Source organism: Bolinopsis microptera, chromosome 4 (genome assembly GCF_026151205.1).
Source record: "Bolinopsis microptera isolate Bmic1 chromosome 4, MBARI_Bmic_1.0, whole genome shotgun sequence".
NCBI classification, from domain to species: Eukaryota; Metazoa; Ctenophora; class Tentaculata; order Lobata; family Bolinopsidae; genus Bolinopsis; species Bolinopsis microptera.
Window position 1 is genome coordinate 12,150,002 of NC_087075.1, and position 8,487 is coordinate 12,158,488.

An 8,487-nucleotide genomic window follows, 5' to 3' on the forward strand; every position below is an offset into this window, starting at 1 on the left:
TTATCTCACTGCTCGTGGGCAGATTAGGACGTTTGGACAATATGATGACCCTGTATTCCTGATTTATAACTCCACTGACAAGTGTTGGTCTTCACATTGCAACGTTTTACCCAAGCTCAAGGAGACCGTGTGGCACAGGAACTCTGGATCCAGTGACTCCAGACCCAAAAATATCGGGCCATAGTAATGTCGGGTACCAAGAACTCGGGCACCAATAAATTCAGCCCAAACTCCGATGTTTTGTCTCTTTATCTTCTTGTAAATTTTCAAATCAACTGAAACAGTTTAGTGTTCATTAACAGACCAGTAACTTTTATTTCAGCGACCACAAGCTTATTTTTCAGAAATTTTACGAAATTTGTTCATTTGAAGCCAAAATTTGGTTGGTGATTTTCGATGACCGAGGCAAACTGAGGCCGAAGCCAAGGATCCTTCATATGCAATGTTTGATAAAGTTTTAAATTTCTTAGTCAACTGCTAACTTAAAATTTAGTTCACCTCCAGTTCAGGCTGAGCCATTTTCCCCCGCATTTTCCATTTTTCATCTAAACTTTTTAACTTAACTTGCTTAATTGCTTATTTTAAAATCAATTGTTCAAATCTCATGCTGGATCAAAACCAAGGTAACCAGAAAACATATCTGAGAAAGAACAGTTAAGAAAAACAAAAACCTAGTCTGTAAAACAAGCGGTTTTCCATAAGACAAACATACATTTATAAATAATAAAGATTATCTTCGTTAACAGAGTTCTAATCTTGTAGTAGACATGTTCACAGTAAATTCAGGGTAGCTTGGTCGGTACCATGCACAGAGAGCTGCACAAAGTGTTCAGTTAATAAACCACATTTGCATCATGCTTGTAGGAACACGGTAATAATTCCACGATTTATTCTAATACCGTGACCATTACAATCATGTTTATATCCTGACAACATGACCGCATGTTTGCAACATTGCGTAAGCGTCAACAAAACAGTATTCAAGTTAGCTAAGGGTGCATGATGTTTTCCTAACATATTGTGTTGCCAATTCAGAAATAGTTGTGACGAGATGTTGTCACGTGAGAGTCTGAGGTTGTGTCTCCTGTTTCAGAACAATTTATTGTGTTTTTAAACTTTACTGGACAATGGTATTGAAAAGAAAACATGCATGACACGCACAGTTTTGTCAATCTTTAGTGTGTTTGTGACTGTTTAAACAATGATAGCTACTGTTTGAATTACGATTTCGTTAAGTTTTGTGCTTTTTGATACGGCCTCATTATTCAGCTTCAATCCTGTTTACATAGTACCCATTCTGTGCAACTTAATGGACAGACGTTTTTATTTTGATTCTGCACAGTTTTTATTTTATCTTCATTCGCATTAACAACTTTCTCTCTATCTACAATCGACATTGTTTGGGTTATTTTGGCTCTGATGAAACCGTTTAATGAAAAAAATGTGCTTCTGCATTTCAATATTTTTTGTGCATTTAAGTTATATATTTGATACAGCATTGATTGCAAGTTTCCTCAGTTCACATTACGTTCAACAACATCTAGTCCAGATATACCGACATGTAGATATCAGTAATTGATTTATCATTCATCACAAATATATTTCAGCAGCAATCAGTACAAGAATGTCGGATGTAGACATTGAACTGTTTAGCATCAAAGATCCCCGTCCTCTGACAGCGAAATTAAAATCTGCCAGTGACACCGATTTTGAGGATATGTTTAGTACCGATGATCAGAAAATGGACCAATTGAATTTTGATTCAGAAAATGTATTTGACATGACTTCACCGAGGAACATGCCAATGGGAAACTCGTCTATAGAGATTGAGAGGACAATATCAGGAGAGGATAGGTCGGCAGGGGAGAAACGAGGCAATAACAAGGTGTCTAGCTCTAACACACAGAAACCCCATTCAAAACGCAAAGCACGTAAAAAGGACGGCAAAAGGAGGAAAACTTTCAAAAGGATTGGAGTGAATTCCAGTACGAGTTTAATAAGCTATCAGTCTCATGTTAAAAATGATGAAAATGATAATAAAACTGCCAACATCCAGATGGGTAAAGGGGCAAGCAAACTAAACAAAGATAAAACTTTGAAGAAAAAAAATAGTCAAATACGAGGTAAGTCCCTATCAGATCAGAAACAGACAATTTCGCCAATTATTCAAACTCAGAACAAAACTCATCAAAAAGATATTGAGACATGTCCTTCCAGTGGAGCAGAATCCCCGTCCAAGAGATCAGAGTGTGCAGTAAAGAGCAAAGAAAAGAGAAAACCAAACTATGAACACATAGCAAAGTTAGCAGAAACTAATATGGGGTGCAGTCACCCTGGGCACAGTAACCCTTGGAGTAGCTCTTCTTTACCAGAGGGTGTTACTCGAGATGATGAACCAATGGAAGAGTCATGTGAGCTAATGGAAGTTTGCGATAGTCGAGAAAACGAAAATGCCATCAGTCGTGATAGTGTTACCATTGATGAAGAAAATTTGATTCATAATCGACCTGACACCTGTCCTGAAAATCATAGCAATATGGATGCAAGCTTAGAGGAGAGTTTGACTGAAATAGATCACACAAAAGTAGACCTCCCTACTTCCCGTCCACGAGTTAGGCTAACTAATCTTTCCTTGTCCATGCCCAACACTCGGGAGAAAAAACATTTAGATGATGAAGATACTAATAGCACATGGCTCTTAGACTGTCGTAACATTTGGTCAAGTGGGAAACTGAAACAGAAAATTTACCAAAGCAGTGAATTTAGGGAAAGAAACTACCAAAACATTAAATCACAAGTTGAGATCAGCGTTGGTAATAATAAGAAACCAGTCAAAACTAATACCAGGTACATGCAAGGAATGAGAAATAGTAGCCAAAATAGGGGCTGTATCATGAGGACAGTCAAACAAGGATCGTTTGTTCTAATGGGCACAGTTAAAACTTTAAAGGATGACAGGGACAGGTTAACATTCAATTTCTAATTCTAATATGATGATAGTTAATGTATCTTGTGAACTAAATTTACAACACAGAATTGTTATGTGGTGACTGCTGAAGTTTCATGAGTTGACAGCTTCAGATGTATAGCCACTGAGAACTAATATTTTCAGTGAAAATAGTTATAATAGAGTCAGCAGCTGCTTAAACAATTTTTAAGATGTTCAACAAAAATTATTCAACCTTGAACATGGCATTTGTTGTGCTGTGATGTAAGCATATTAATATTTAATAAGTTATAACTTAACATCTAGTAAATATTATAGCAACTAGTAGACCTGTATTCCAAAAAGTACTTGACAGTCAAGCCTTGACTTCAAACTCAAGATCCATGTATTGTGATTTCTGTAAAATCATTACAGCAAACAGTTCTTAGTGCCAAATTTTACAAAGCTAATTCTGTCAGGTGACCCTTAACTTTTATTACATTATTGAAATTAACGTTCGATATAATTTTGAAATCATTATGAAGATCTTAATTTATTATCTGAGAAGCTTAAGATTTTCACAAATTTCAAGATTTGTTTTTAAATGGTTATATCATTAAAGTATTATATAACTTCGGTATCATCTTTTAAAATGTATTCATAAGTCCTGCAGGCATTTCAGTTATAACACCGGTCATATAATAACGATTTATAATTTGCTTACAAAAATGTACATTCCCTCACACAGGGAGAGTGGAGACTAAAGTGCAAAGAAACTGCTGCTAACTGCTGCTAACTGCTGCTGACTGCTGCTACCTGCTGCTAACTGTTGCTAACTGCTGCTAACTGCTGCTGACTGTTGCTAACTGCTGCTGTCGCGCGCCACAGGAGGAGCAAAGTGCAAAGTAACTGCTATTAACGCGCGCCGTTTGCAGCAGTTAGTAGCAGTTCGTGGCAGTTAGTGGCAGTTAGTAGCAGTTAGTAGCAGTTAGTAGCAGTTAGTAGCAGTTAGTAGCAGTTATAAGTAGCAGTTAGTAGCAGTTAGTGGCAGTTGGTAGCAGTTAGTGGCAGTTTCTTTGCACTTTGCTCCTCCTCGCGCGCGCGTGCCATTTGCAGCAGTTAGTTGCTCTAACCATAGCCCTCTCTGCAGTAGCGCGTGACCGCCGAAGGCGGCACAAGGGGGTGAAACAAGAGCCAAAACAAGCGCGTCATACAGTACGCGTAGACTCATGGCTAGGTAAAAGCAATTAGCTGCAGTTAGCAGCAGTTAGCAGCAGTTAGCAAAGCTCAGTCAGTCAAACAAATATTGCAGTAAACAAAAATTTCAATTTTATGCCAATTATTACAACTAAACGAACTAGTAAAAACAATAACGTTGTTATTGCTTGCATGGTGTCATGAAGCGATAACGATGAACGATAAAATTTAATTTTAAGTTGTATGTCTGAATTTTGTGTTTATGTTTACGATATGATTGCTAATTTGTAATTACTTACCAGAGAAACTCATGGCGCGCTAAAAAGCATGTCGCGAGTAAATTTTACTTATAAAAAGTTTTTACAAGGTTGACGGTATTTGAAGCTTTACCTGGCACACCAGTCTTTGTGCGCGGCGCTCTTTTCAAGCTTACTTCTTGTACAGGAAGAGTTAACGGCCGGTGATATATAAAAATATTTGTTCCAACTCGGCGCGTGTTTTGGTAGATTATAAAAATACAAAGGAAGAGAAGCGAGCAATTAAATAGCAAATAGTGAAATATAGACTAAAGCAAGCTAGGTAATTTGAAACCATTTTTAGTTTATATAAACATAAAGTGAATGAAATCTTGACTAGCGCTTAGGGGTCGTTCACATATAACGTAATCAGCCGAGGGGGGTTTTTGAATGCTTACGGTTGATTACGGGGCCGGGGGGTTTTTGGTCGTTGATTGCGTAATCAAGATTTTAATTTTTTACCGATTTTCGAAATACCAATTAGACAATTTTTGTTAGTTTAAAAAACGAAAATTTTGATTACATAACTAATAGTTATGTAATCAAAATTTTCGTTTTTTAAACCAATTTTCGTTTGGTAAGTGCTTTGCGATTATTTCATTCATTAATCCGTTGTGATAGTTTTTAAAATTAATAAATAAATGGCTTAACATTTACGGGGGGGGGGGGGGGTCAAACCTTGATTATGTTATATAATTATGGGGGGGTTCGGTCTTGATTACGGTTGATTACGGATGGGGGGGGGGTAAAAATTGCCAAAATATTGATTACGTAATATGTGAACGACCCCTTATTTGAACAAATTTTATTGACCGGGTTTATTTCAGATTTTTAATATCACGCTTCGTTTTTCATAAATAATTGAAACGTACATGTCATTGATATCTTGATATTATCCGGTTGGAAGAGACAAGGACAAGTGAAACAAGGAAGTTAGGAGTAAGGGCAAATTTTCGGCGTCAACGCCATCTTCAGGCTAAAATTGTTATAAATGTTAGTATATAATAAATGCTTCTATACTAGTTAAAATGCTAAATTAAAATTACACACACTGAATACAGGTTACATCAAATGGTATTGTACATTACATTGAAAATAGTGATGTACACACGTTTTACACTCTGTCCAAGTACATAATATCTACTGAACAACAGGGTCGTGTGCTATTTGTTTAAATTTGTCTTTGAATATGTTGTAAAAGAAATCCCTTAAGCTTCTCGCACTCTTCTTTGTTATTGATACTAGGTTTAAATAAATTAATGTAGTAAGCTTCTGTCACTTTACGTTTAATGGTGCTATATAAGTTAATTTCTAAAATATCGAAGGAAATATCTGGTTCTATGTTATCGTGAAACTCTGAATAATGAGCAGCCAACGCATTATCAGGATAGGTTAAAGGCCTGTTGACTGCTCTTCGATGCTCTGAAAATCTATCGTGTGCTGTTCTACTCGTTTCCCCTATATATAGCTCTTGACATAATTTACACGTAACTTTGTATATGACACATTTTGGTTTGCAGTCGTGATTTGTTGTGATGAGTGGACATATGATACAGTTTGGTATGGTGCAGTGTGGTTTGTCGTGTGGTCGTGATGAACATAGGATCTCTGAGAGTTTCTTACCTGGTGTGAATATGAATTTGACCGGTAAGTTGTGTGAGAGGGCAAATTGAGTGACTTCTTTGGAAAATGGCTCGTTAATGAATGGTAGAGTGCATGTTACGTGGTCGGTATCTTGTATGTTTGATGATGAAGGGTTATGACGTGTTGTAGGTGAGAGAGGGTGAAGTCGTCCTGTTTTGTTTATACGTCGTGGGTCTTGGTAACCGTTGTTGACCAACAAGTTGTCTACTATCTTCATGGACTCTTCTTTATACTCTGGTGTTGATGAGCAAAAAGCAGCCGTTTTGTAGAAGTTCTTGATGGTTGCTACTTTAGTTCCCTCATTGTGGTGGCTGTTGGCGTGCAGTGTGATATTCTTTTTCTGCTTCTTTCTGTAGAATTTGTGGTGTAGTGTTCCCTGTTCGTCAATCTTTATCTGGGTGTCGAGGAATGGGGTGAAATCCTGACGGCTTTCCGGATAGTCAACTGACTAGGTTAGGTTACTGAGAGACTAGAGACTGAGAGTAATGTGTTATGGACAGAGATAAGTAGGATGTGTAATTATGACAGCAAAACAGTAGACTTATTTAAATCACATAATACCCAACTACCGACTATTTATTTAATACAGAAAACTCATAAATTTGATTGTAATGTCTTAGTTTCAGATGTAGATATTATTTCTAATTGTAAAATACGTCCAATTGTGTCTTGTATAAATTCCCCTTCTGAGAAGCTTGCTTGGATTGTTAAATCTATTCTATCTCCTCTGCTTAATCATGTTCCATCTCACCTGAGCAATATACACACTCACCTAGAAGAGCTTCAAAACATGTCACATCAACAACTCTCAGGTCTCTCATTCTTCACAGCTGACGTCACAGCACTGTACACAAACATCAACATCAGTGGCTGCATTCAAGACCTCATTACACTCACCGAAGAACATTGGGAAGACCTCGACACCTGGGGTCTAACACTCACGCACATCCACAAGATCCTTGAATTCGTCTTCACCAACTCATACTTTACATATCACTCAAGACTCTACCTCCAGAAAATTGGTCTCTTCATGGGGTGCCAACCATCACCAATAGGAGCGATAGTACGAGTATATATGTTCGAGAGAAGATCGATTTACACTGATTTACACGTCTCATTCTACCGGAGATACGTGGATGATGCCGGGAGTCTAGCCAGCTCCAAAGAAGAAGCTCTGAGGATAGTGGAGTCCATCTCAAACGAGGACCCAGACCAGTTGCTCAAATGGGAAATTGACTATCCGGAAAGCCGTCAGGATTTCACCCCATTCCTCGACACCCAGATAAAGATTGACGAACAGGGAACACTACACCACAAATTCTACAGAAAGAAGCAGAAAAAGAATATCACACTGCACGCCAACAGCCACCACAATGAGGGAACTAAAGTAGCAACCATCAAGAACTTCTACAAAACGGCTGCTTTTTGCTCATCAACACCAGAGTATAAAGAAGAGTCCATGAAGATAGTAGACAACTTGTTGGTCAACAACGGTTACCAAGACCCACGACGTATAAACAAAACAGGACGACTTCACCCTCTCTCACCTACAACACGTCATAACCCTTCATCATCAAACATACAAGATACCGACCACGTAACATGCACTCTACCATTCATTAACGAGCCATTTTCCAAAGAAGTCACTCAATTTGCCCTCTCACACAACTTACCGGTCAAATTCATATTCACACCAGGTAAGAAACTCTCAGAGATCCTATGTTCATCACGACCACACGACAAACCACACTGCACCATACCAAACTGTATCATATGTCCACTCATCACAACAAATCACGACTGCAAACCAAAATGTGTCATATACAAAGTTACGTGTAAATTATGTCAAGAGCTATATATAGGGGAAACGAGTAGAACAGCACACGATAGATTTTCAGAGCATCGAAGAGCAGTCAACAGGCCTTTAACCTATCCTGATAATGCGTTGGCTGCTCATTATTCAGAGTTTCACGATAACATAGAACCAGATATTTCCTTCGATATTTTAGAAATTAACTTATATAGCACCATTAAACGTAAAGTGACAGAAGCTTACTACATTAATTTATTTAAACCTAGTATCAATAACAAAGAAGAGTGCGAGAAGCTTAAGGGATTTCTTTTACAACATATTCAAAGACAAATTTAAACAAATAGCACACGACCCTGTTGTTCAGTAGATATTATGTACTTGGACAGAGTGTAAAACGTGTGTACATCACTATTTTCAATGTAATGTACAATACCATTTGATGTAACCTGTATTCAGTGTGTGTAATTTTAATTTAGCATTTTAACTAGTATAGAAGCATTTATTATATACTAACATTTATAACAATTTTAGCCTGAAGATGGCGTTGACGCCGAAAATTTGCCCTTACTCCTAACTTCCTTGTTTCACTTGTCCTTGTCTCTTCCAACCGG

General features: G+C 37.6%; 1 protein-coding gene across 1 annotated transcript in view; it reads right to left on the bottom strand.

Annotated features, from left to right (window-relative positions):
- The window catches only part of LOC134814539 (delta(9)-fatty-acid desaturase fat-6-like), a 64,589-nt gene that overhangs the window by 23,150 nt on the left and 32,952 nt on the right, over nucleotides 1–8,487 (bottom strand). The gene's annotated exons all lie outside the window — the stretch shown is intronic.